Source organism: Amphiprion ocellaris, chromosome 6 (genome assembly GCF_022539595.1).
Source record: "Amphiprion ocellaris isolate individual 3 ecotype Okinawa chromosome 6, ASM2253959v1, whole genome shotgun sequence".
Taxonomy (NCBI): Eukaryota; Metazoa; Chordata; class Actinopteri; family Pomacentridae; genus Amphiprion; species Amphiprion ocellaris.
In genome coordinates this window covers 37248660-37260934 of record NC_072771.1, presented here as the reverse complement: position 1 = coordinate 37260934, position 12275 = coordinate 37248660, and the positions used below count along the sequence as shown (strand labels likewise).

Genomic DNA, 12275 nt, shown 5'->3' with positions numbered 1-12275 from the left:
TTAAATGAATGATAAATCCAGTGTAGACATTGTTAATATGGTAAATGACTATTCTAGCTGGAAACAGTTTATTTTTAATGGAATATCTCCATAGGGGTACAGAGGAACATTTTCCTGATGTGTCAGCAGTGCGCAATTGCTGACACGGTCTCCGCGCACAGAAAATCTGCGCTGCGCACAAAAAAAAAAAAATCCAACCTAAATTGTAAATAAAATAAACACGTAACAATTCATTCTGTGCTATTTTTCAATGTGAGTCAGTGAGTGACCGGTGACTGGCTGCTGCAGCCAATGATGCGATTCACATACGTATTTACCATAGACTGTATATAATGGTATTTACGCAGCTAATAAACGTCAGGCGTCCTTATGTACAGCCACCGTTGTTCTCATAGATATGAATGAGTAGATAGGACACGCCCCTTTGAGCTGCGTGCTACAGCGAGGCTAAGCTAATGGGGGCAAAGTTTCAGTGCATTCTGTTGATGTAGACGGCGTGAAAACGGAAACAAGTATACCGTCTCACTGTGCTGCATACAGTTACACACTACGTCGTACGATTGAGGGAAACATGGAATGACTTTTCATAGGTAAGAATAGTTTTTGGCTCTTTTCTCATTATGAAATCTTGTTGAGAACTTCCAGTCTATGAGAGCTAACTAGTTAGCCACTAGCAAAACGCTAAGGCGAGCTAGCAGCTTGACAAGCAAATACCAGACGATTAATAGTAGCTGTAGTATAGTTGTACAAGCAGTAGTAGTAATAGTAAAAGTACAAGCAGCAGTAGTAGTATAAAGAGCTGTTAGAGTCGTAGAAGTAGTATCAGCATTTGTAATAGTATTACAAGTTGTAGTAGCAGTGCCAGTATCAGCAGCAGTAGTGAGTGTAATACCACTACTACTAGTAGTAGTCGCATTGCTATCACTACCACCAATACTACCAATAGTAGTTATAAAGCCTAACTCATATATATCCAGATTACCATCTATGTTCTTCCTCCAAACCCATTTTATGATTGGGATTACAGGTAGTTCTTTAGGACTGCTCTCAAATAATTGAAATGTTACTAAACAAGGTTATACTTATCAAATTAAATAGCTCTGGTCTCCAGTATATTGGCGAATTCGGTTCTTTGTACTTAATTTATTAGCATGATTTCTTTTTAATATGTTGTGTACAGACTTAATTACTTCTCTGTCTACTTTTCTTACTCCATGTAGGTTTCCCAGAGACTATGGGTTGAGGAGGAATTGGAAGTTTGTCGGCTTAGACCTGGTGTCATTCCATCAGTGTTAAACTTCCCGGCTCATCTTGGAAGAGTACGTGCCAGAAAGACCACGACCAAGCAGCCTTGAGATCTTAGACAGCGTCTCCCTCAGGTGGGTGTCGACGGTGTTCACAGTCAGGTCTGTAGAGGGGGGAGGCCGCCACCCACCTCCCCGCCTACTCTCTACCCTGACTCCACCCAGACTCCGCCTTAGCTCCACCCATGTGGTCACTTTATTAACTGCGATGCCAAAGGGACGACAAAATTACTTCTTTTCATCTGATCTGCAGCTCAGTGAGTTAAGGGTTCACCAGAGCTGCAGGTCGCTGGTTCAAGACCAGACCCTTCTTAAATTTTATCAAAATTCTGACAAAGACAAATGCCAGGGGTGGGTCTTGAATCTGCGACCTTCCACTCCTACTATTTTTTTGCCATTTTTGAGTTTTTTTTGACTTGAGTCTCGACTCGACCGTTTTTCTCAGGAGGTTGAACTTCAGCCTTTGTGCTGGAGGGTTGAACCCTCAGTTCCAAGACTTTCAAAGCCTCCAGACCTCCCGAGTCCTCAGGACCTGAGCTTTCACACAGTCTGAGGGCTGAAATTTTCTAAGTCCCACAGTAGATCTCTGTTAGATTGAACTTTCACACAGTCCAAGGACTGATATCTTCTAAGTTCCTGAGTACTTCTCTGTTAGTTTGAACCTTCAGACAGCCTGAGAACTGAAATCTTAAAAGTTCTTGAGTAGTTCTCTGTTAGTTTGAACCTTCAGACAGCCTGAGGACTGAAATCTTAAAAGTTCTTGAGTAGTTCTCTGTTAGTTTGAACCTTCAGACAGTCTGATGACTGAAATTTTAAAAGTTTCTCAGTACTTCTCTGTTAGTTTGAACTTTCTGGTTAACAGAAGCCTTAAAACCTGTGACCATGAGTCTTGATTTCACATTTAGACCATCCATCTGAGTTCTTCTCAGACCTTCACCTGTGGGTTTTTGAGAAATCCTCAACAAACTTTGATTCTCTTCACTGAACAGTAAAGTTTGTGGCGATCAGAAGGTAACATTAGTTTGATAAATGCCTTCAACTACTAGTAGACTTTATCTGGAAAGCAGTTTTCTGAAATGAGTTCTTAGTAAATCTGTCCACAATCAAACCAAGAACATAGAAAGAGGAAATGTTTGAAGAAACAACTTGATGTTTTCATTTCAGACTAGACAACACTTTAAGACCTTTATTTGTTTTTGCTCTTTTTGATCGTTTTGTTGTCTCTTCTATTTAATTTGATCTTCTAAAGTCTAACGGTGTCTTTTGAAATGTTTCGTCTTTAGTTTGATTTTTCTTAAACGTTCAGTTTTGCTCTTTTCTCACCTTTTATTCTTTTCTAATGTCTGATTTGATTTCCAAATGTTTTGTCTTTTTAATGTTTAGTTGTTTTTTCAAATGTTTTATCGCCTTGATTGGGTTTCTTTTTCTTTCCCAATATTTAATGTTTCCATTAAATCTTTAAGGTTTTTCTTTTTAAATGTTTTACCACCTTTTAATGTTTAATTTTCTTTTTAAATGCTTCATTGTATTTTCTGTGTAATTCCTGTTTGAAGTTTTACTGTCTTTAAGATATAATTTTCTAATTAAACATTTAATTTTTTAATTAAATGTTTTGTCTTTTTCAGCTTTTTATTGGATAGGCGTAGTGAGAGACAGACAGCAAACGGGTTAGAAGAGTGGGGGGAAGACATGCAGCAAAGGGCCGTGAGCAAGAATTGAACTCGGGCCGCTACGTCAGGGACCAGCCCATGTACATGGATCACCTGCTTAACCCGTTGAGCTATACGGGTACCCATGTTTTGTCTTTTTAAAGGTTTAATCATCTAATTAAATGTTTTGCATTTTTTTAAAACGTTTGATGTTCTTCTTGTTTAATTGTATCTTTTCAATGTTTAATTGTGGAAAATATTTTATCTGTAATTTTGAATATTTGTATTTTAAAAATATTGTTTAATTTCATAATGACATGTATTGTATCTTGTTGAATTATCTCATTCAATATTTTGTCTGTTTAATATAATTTAATGTAATTTAATGTTTAACTCTATTAAACAGACAAAAATATTGAATGAGATAATTCAACAAGATACAATACATGTCATTATGAAATTAAACAATATTTTTAAAATACAAATATTCAAAATTACAGATAAAATATTTTCCACAATTAAACATTGAAAAGATACAATTAAACAAGAAGAACATCAAACGTTTTAAAAAAATGCAAAACATTTAATTAGATGATTAAACCTTTAAAAAGACAAAACATTTAATTAAAAAATTAAATGTTTAATTAGAAAATAACATCTTAAAGACAATAAAACTTCAAATAGGAATTAAACAGAAAATACAATGAAGCATTTAAAAAGAAAACATTAAACATTAAAAGGTGGTATATGTATATATAATTTAATTGTATTTAATGTTTAACTCTATTAAACAGACAAAATATTGAATGAGATAATTCAACAAGATACAATATATGTCATTATGAAATTAAACAAAATTTTTAAAATACAAATATTCAAAATTACAGATCAAACATTTAAAAAAATGCAAAACATTTAATTAGATTATTAAACCTTTAAAAAGACAAAACATTTAATTAAAAAATTAAATGTTTAATTAGAAAATTACATCTTAAGTTTCTTAAATCTTTTTAATAATAACACTTTTAAAAAGTTTTATTGTATAAATTTTTTTTACTTTGATTTAATTGCTTTTTGTTATGTAGTTTATTTCTTTAATCTTCTTTTTCTGTCAAGATTTAACCCCAACCTTAAAAGTGAAATAAACCCTTAAATCACAATGAAAATACTTCTGTTGTCACAATCATGAGTTAGTCAGTTATTCAGTTTATCAATTCAACTTTATTTGTTTCGCACCTTTTACACAGATGACAAAACTAAACAAGCAAAGAGAAAAAACTAAGCTAAAACTATGATTAAAACTCAAAAACACATTTAAAAAAAAAAAAAAAAAAAAAACAGTTAACGTTATAAAATGTGTTGTGTCCAGGGGATGGAGGGAGTTTATTGAAGTCTTCTTGGGCTCACATGGGAAATCATTTAAAATATAAACTTCATTTTCAGTCTAAGGAAACTGGAAACTGCAGAGCGACAGAAGAACCAACAGTATCTCCTATTTTCTCCTTTAATGAGTCGACTCTTCTTGTGCTTTCAGACCAAAGAACTACAGACTCTTCACAACCTGCTCAAACTCTTGGTACAGGACCTCACCACACGGGTCAAGAAGGTTTCTGTCTCATTTCTACTCTGAAGCTCACCTTCTCCTGCTCAAACTGCTGACAAATGTTTCTGCTGCTCTAAAGTCTGGTCTCCAGAACTTCCTAAAAACTCTCAAAGTCTCTTCTGCTGCAGGTTGCTTTGTAGAACTGTTCCAGAAAACCTCACTAAACCACATGGAGGAGCCTCAAGATAGTCGTCCAAATGAAACCTTACAAAAACCAAACTAGTACAACCCAAACGCTAAAGTCTCCTGCAGCCTACCAGAGAACCTCTGAGAACAGAGAATCAGGACAGGAACTCTTACCTTCTGGACAACCAATGCTGGTTCACTAACAAGAATACAGAATGTGTCTGACCAAAAACCTCTAAAGACTCACTACAGCCAAGATAAAGACACAACTCAGCTGCACCAAATCCACTAATCACTGCACACATTAGAACCATGTACTAACTGTGGCTAAAGAACCACATTTACCAAGACAACTATCCAGTACAAAGCCCTAAAACACACCAAGAAACACATTAAAGATGATTTTACTGCTGGAAGCTGCAAGCCAACACCTAAAGAACAAACTAAAGCAATGGAGCCAAACCCGGTTCACTGGTGAAGAGAAGCAGAGCAAATGTTTGTCTGCAGCTAAATAAAGCAGGAAGACACTGAGCTGCTCAGGTGTTCCTGATAACACCAAGCAGCCACCTGGACAGCCAATAGGAACACAGCTTCCTGGAAGTCCAGAGGGCTGGCTTAGTGAAGGAAATTTAGTTTAAAGTTGAAGCAGAAAGTTAACAAAGAAAGTTGAAAACCACCTTCTGATCCCTGAAATCTCTGAGTTTTCACACAAAGAACACCTGAACATGTCAAACTGGTTCCATAGTAGAACCATCATTGTAAAAACGTCATAGTATGGTGTGTTGCTCAAAAAACATTAGGACCCGGCTGTCAGGGGACAAACATGTAAGAAACATGAGAACAGAGAGAATCCAACCAGTAGGTCACAGTTTATCATCATCTAATCATCTCCTGAAGTCCATATGGTGAGAGACATCAGTATCTGGTTGTTCATTTACCAGAGGATGCTTATAATCATACTGATGTGGTCTGTACTCTACAGTATTTTAGTGACTCAATAAATCCCTAAGTTGTTTTTTTTAAATGCTTTTTAGTTTTTAATAAACATTTAACAGCCTATATGTAATCAATAAATGGCCTTTGCCTATATTAAGAAAAATTCACTCAGAACTCTGATATGTTAACAGTACTAAATAAATCAATAAATACATGCATACACACATAAATAAGTTAATACATTAACTGTGTTAAGATAAGATTTAGATTTTTAAGAAAGTTGTTTATGTTTTTGCAGAATCCAGTATTGCTCACTGGTTGCTCATTACATTTTGTTAGTTTGATTTCACTGTTTAAAATGATGCCACCTCTTTTCAGACAGAACCTGTGATAATAAAACAATACAAAATTTTTAGCTCCGTGTTAATAAAGCACTTAAAGGTTTAAGTATGGCTAAATGCTTTTTTCAAAATTAAATATATCACTCCTTAGGTGGTAGTGGCCCCAAGTTCAGTAAAGTTGGAAAGATATTCACAGATTGGGACTTCCAGCATCAATAACTCGTTAGATATAGGTTGTCAAAACATAAACGGTGCCTCTTTCCCATTGTTGCAAGGCAGACAATGTGCTACAAGTCCAGTTTTATCAAAAGTAGCTGTCTTTCAAGCTACAGGAATAACATTGGTGTCTATGGAGTGAACAGGATCCGTCTGCAATTTGCAAAACCGCTGCAACAGTAAAGAGAGACAAATATTCAATAACTTCACTCTTATACATTGTAGTGTCACTAAAATCACTGCAGCCTTCAACTGGCTCCTGTTGACAAAGTGTTTTAACAGAAATGTAAATGCTGTAATTTGATTCTTTTAATGAACCATGTAACTTGAATGGATGTGATGCTGGTGTGACCACAGTGCACACGTCTGATGTTGCTCACAGTGGTCCAAGGGACGCTCAGGGAGTTTGTGTGTTTGCTCAGACTCAGGAAAAATTACAGGGAACATTGATGGGGATCACAGCAAAATATCAAAGCAATAATTAAAACACACATCTATCTATTTATACTGCTCATAGCATTGTGTCAGCATTACTACTGCAGACGTGGACTTCCTCAAATGAACAAGGAATGCCTCACCCCGCTAAGTGAAGGCTGAAAAAAGACACAGCATGAGTATGGATCACAAAAACAGAAAAACACTTGTTGACTGCCATCCTGAGATGCTTCCCCCGCAACAACTTCACTCTATAAACCTCTCTTTCCTTTTTTGAACTGCAGCTTTGCAAGTTAAATAGCGCCAAAACATAATCAAACTCTGTGATAATGCACTTATTTAACATGTTACAGTCGTTTGGTTGGTTTTTCCACCATGATGAATATCACATCTTGAGATTCAGCAATTATAAAGCTGTTATCTTGATATTTTATCCACTTCTTGGCCATCTTGATGCAAAACTGAGGTTGAGGTGGAGCTGCAGGGAGGGGGTTAGCTGCTATCAAATGAGGGGAAAATGTGACTCCATACATATTTATATGTTGTGTCCTTATCTGACTTGCAAACGCTTCCCACGCATGCATTCAGGAGTAGTTTTACTTCGAGCTGTGTGCTGTCACTGAGGCTAAGCTAGCTGCTGCGGGATGGTCAGTAAATCCTTCCAAATTTAGAGCTGCCTGACTCTGTTAAAATGCATTGTCTCTGCTTCTGTTTGGAGTTGTTTAAAGGCACCCGCACAGCTAGTAAAGGTAATGAGTAAAACAATGGGTCGCTCATGAATAATTAGCAAAGGAACATATTGACTTCTTATTACATTCCGAGTAATTGATTGCAGTTTCCAGGTCGCTTGCCTTAACACACATGCAATCGCATGGCACCCATCCACACCTCCACTCCCAGCCTCCCCTTTCGCACTGTGGTTTTCTCAGCAGTGAGGAGCTCGCGTTGTGAAATTGCCTCTTCCTCGGGGAGCTATTCAATCACTCCAGGCTCCAGCCCACAACAAAACGGGCCGTCCACCCGGGGAGGAAAACTAATGTGCGATGCTGCCTGTTTGCCATGGAGGCCGGGGGAGAGAAAAATCTCCCTTTCGGAGACAATAAATGGGCTGCTTCCCGGGTTATGGGTGCTCCAATGACTTGATTAACTTCACAAGGACAAAATGAAACTTTTTGCTGACCAATTTATGTGATTGGTGGTGAGCCAAATGACGAGTTAGAGGAGTGATGAGTTTCAGGGCACCACTCATCTCTTCAAACGAGACTTGTGGATTAAATCAAATGGAGGACATGCATAGGAATAACCGACTACCACTTTGGGAGGCCGTGTGTGCAGACAACTCGACTTAGTGTCTTCATTAGATGGGACTGTCTGAAAAACACAGCTGATTGGCCCTGTGTGCTCTCGCATAGTGGCCTTGTCATTAATTATGGATACGCTTGCTGGTGATGCCACACCGTGTCCGACTGACCAGAGCTGAGATAATGACAGCTGAGGTCAAAATATCAAGCTCTACCTGCCCACATTTGTATTCCGGTCACTTACTCGGGGCCAGGCTCACAGGCATAAAACTAATAAATGTATAGAGCAGTGTAATATTTATCCAGCAGTCAGTGTATGTGTGTGTTTTCTATCTTTCTTTCTGTTTGAGCAGGGATTAACATCTGTAACATGTGAGCATGCATGATCTGTTTTGAAATTAAATTACAGCAGCTTACTTTGGCAGGAAATAGGAGCTGACTGACTGAAGTAAAAATGACAGCAGAATCTGTGACCGAAAAGCAATCTTTACCTTGTCAGACAAATGTATGAAAGGAGGCATTCAGAAGACCTCAATTTAACCCAGACTTCTGGCAATTTCGAAGCCGAGGCAGACCTCTACATGTGTTACCTGAAAACTTTGCAATCTCACGCGACCTTTCAGTTGGCCTTTGATTAAAAGTTTTAGAAGCCTCGCAAGCTTAAGATGCACACCTGTTTTTTTTTTTTTTAATCTCCTTTTGCTTTATTTGACACCGAAAATAACCAAAGAAATCAATCTGCGGCTCTAAATAATAGTTAGCTTCATAGACAGATTCAGAAGTATTCTATTCCACTTGCATGTTGAATGCTGATTAATCTGCCTTGACCAAGAGGCGGCTCACATAAGCGGCTGCTGTGATCTTAAATGAATGATGACTCACAGTCTGGCTTTTTTTCTCGCCTTGCCGGTTAATGGAAAAAAGTGCAATTAGTGCGACCCTACATGCATGCAAATGGTGTCCGAGCATTTAGCTCATTGTGGCAAATTGAGTAGCTTTCTAACTTGTTCCAGGACCTGACACTGAAACAAGCCCCCGGTGAGAGTTTTAATTTTGTGGCAAAGACAATTAAATGATTTTAGTACTTTTATCTACTCAGCGCTTTGGACAAAGTTCTATTAATCATTTAGCTTCAGTTCATTTACAGTATGTGCATTTTGTTTCAATTAATCAAACCCGCTCCTCGTTTACAATGCTCTGCAATGTTCAGGTGGAAGTTTTGTTTTAGTTCCCAGAATGTTTTCCTTTTAGGAAGGAAAAGTGAAGAAAAATGTTAAAACATAACATTGTTACACTGTTATGTTTTAACATTTTTCCTGAATTTCCCTCGGGATTAATAAAGTATCTATCTATCTATCTATCTATCTATCTATCTATCATTGTGGAATATTGTGGAAATGTTTTATAGATTCTTTAATGTGTTCCTCGACAGCATCCACCAAACATCTTCAGAACACTGTGACAAAAAACGAAATGTTCCACCTTTTATATATCACATTGAAGGAGCTTTGCAACACATTCTGTATTGTGCCATCAGAGGTCTCAATAACACCTGGAAAACATTTTTCAGTGTTGATTTGAAAACCGTACTTTGTTATCATAGAGCATTGTGAGAATGTTCTATGGAATCTCTTTACAGATTCTAGTTCAGGTTCCCTTAGCAACATCCATAAAACGTCCTCAGATTGATTGCAACAAGAATGTTCCACCTTTGTTAACAATAAAGTAACATCTTATAAAGCAAGTTCTATCATCCGAGGTCTCAATAACAGCTTAAAAACGTTCATTTGAATGTTGCATTGAGAACATACTTACTAAATACTGAATGTTCCACCTTTAATATATCGCTTTATAGGAGTATTATAAAACATTCTCTAATCAGGGGCCTTGATAACGTCATGATTTGAATGTTGGTTCTAAAACATTCTTCTTTTGCTATCATAGAATCTGTAAGAATTTTCCTTTAATATGTTCCCTTCCTCAGACCATTGCAGACAATATGAACCAACTTTGTTAATGTATCACATAACAAAAACATTTTATTAAAATCATCTGAGGCCCTGACCACATCTGGAGAACATTTTTTGCATTTTGGTTTGGAAACATTTTTTTTTTGGCATCATGGAACATTGAGACAATATTTTATACAACAACATTCTGTAATGTTTACAGTAAATATTCTCACACGGTTCTTTATCAACAAAAGAAAGAGGAAGAAGGAAGAATGTTCTCAAGCTAACATTCAAAAAATGTTTTCCAGATGATATCGAGGCCTCGGATGATTTATATAAAACATTCTTGAATGTGACATATTAACAAAAGTGGAACATTCTGTCTACAATGTTCTAGAGATGTTTTGGGGATGTTGTTGAGGGAACATATTATAGAATGTTCTTCTGTAAAATATTCTAACAATGTTGTATGACAACCAAGGAAGAACATTCTGAAGCCAACATTCAAAAAATGTTTTCTAGGTTTTATCAAGGCCTCAGATGATTTTTGTAAAATGTTCCTGTAATGTGATTTATTAGCAAACATTGTTCATGCTGTCTGTTGTACTCTAGAGACATTTCAAGGGTTGTTGTTGAGAACATTCTTCCTTCTTCCTCATAGAACATTGAGAGTATGTTTTATAGAAGAATATTCTATATTGTGTCCCCTCTTCCTTAGAACATTGCAGACACCTTTAATATACCACACTGAAGAACGTTTTAGAAAAATCATCTAAGGCCTCAACAACATCTGGAAAACATTATTTGAATGCTATTTTGAGAACGTTCCTCATTTGTTATCATAGAACGTCTGCTGTTCTTAATGTTGATGATGAAACATATTAACTTGAACATCTTCTTAAAACATTTGATTAAAACATTTTCTTCTTCTGAGAGCTCATAGGTAACATTCGCCGATGTTTTTGGAACGTTCCCTGCCAGATGGGAACTTGCTGCTCGGTGCTATCAGGATGACGACATGGAAGTCTGTTTGGTGGCGATTAGGAAGCTTTGCCATTTATCCACCTCCTCAGTCCCACCCTCCTTGTCAGCGAGTCGTGACCTAAAGGTAGTAACGAGTGTTGAGTCTGGAAGTGGCTGCCTCCACAGACGGCAGGGTACCAACGCTTCCTCTGCATCGCTGGGACTAAAGAGCAAAGTTCCCTCAAAGGCCAGTCAGCTGTCCTTTTCCTCTGGGACGGTTTGCAGTGGGAGTCTGTTAGGAAAGAGCAAAACTTCCACCAAAACCAACGACATCATGGTGTCTTCTGTAAACATGGCAGCCACAAAAAGAACAATACTGTCTGTGAATGTAGTGTCTGTTCTCCTTCCTGTACATTACTAGCTCCGATGACAATAGAGGCAGGCTTCTGTAAAAGCTCCAACAGTAACAGGAGTCTCCTTCTTCTTAGTTTAAGCCAGAATGGTATGTTGGACATCATTCTTAGCAGCAAGTAGATCCAGAAACTCTGTCTGAACCTTTTCCAGTGATTTTGTTGTTGATCACATGCTGTAAGAGGAGCTGCTGAAAATATTCGTTGACATGGTTTTGTCTCTAACTGTCTTTTGTGCCAGGAAAAATAAGAGGAAATAAGTTATAGATGCTTTCCTAAAATGGTCACTGAGATCAAAAAATGAGTTGAAAGTATCACACGTTTAATTTTTTCAAGTGTTTTTCCCAGATCCAAATGATAAGCTACCAGGTAGTGGGGTTGGGTAATACTGTTAGACCTTCTTTTTTCTTTCTTTCTTTCTTTTTTTTTTTTAAATAAAAGCTATCATTTATGTCATTAAGGATAATTGCAGATGATTTCTAATGACCTGTTTTTAATAAAGAGCAGGGGGAAAGTGTTGTAATTTGAATTTAGCCACTTTAGTCTACACAGGCAATAATTTAATTGGTAACACAGCAATGAAACACATAAACAAATAAACACATTTCCATATCCTAATTAAAATGACTAAAGATAGAGGAGTCATATTACATATTAAATAAAGAGCACGTTAAAAGCCAGAGATGTGTTTCAGTCATACATTAAATCATTTACAATTCTCATGTTTTGCATGCTTTAATTGGTCAATTTTAATACTAGTAATAGTCATAATGGTAGATAAGATTTAAAGAGATAAAACTACATTGATCCCTCGCTGTGGAAACTTACATATAATGCTAGTGATTTTAATTTCTGATGTTAGACTTATGTGCCTCCTCATACTGAATTTAATCCCTCTGTCACGGAACAGGGGAATTTCGGAAACCCAAAGTGAGAAGCAACACAGAGCAGGCAGCAGGCAGGTCGAACTTAACCAGGATTTATTCACAAATACAAAATACAAAGCTACAATGCCAACACTGGCCAGAAACTCACAACC

The 12275-nt window shown here is 37.0% G+C and overlaps 1 long non-coding RNA gene across 1 annotated transcript; it reads left to right on the top strand.

Moving 5' to 3' along the window:
* Nucleotides 1-565: 565 nt before the first annotated feature.
* Nucleotides 566-11916, top strand: LOC129349062 (uncharacterized). Its single transcript, XR_008601899.1, has 3 exons — nt 566-590; nt 1221-1379; nt 4488-11916. It is a non-coding gene; the product is annotated as an uncharacterized LOC129349062 (long non-coding RNA).
* The last annotated feature ends 359 nt before the right edge of the window (nt 11917-12275 follow it).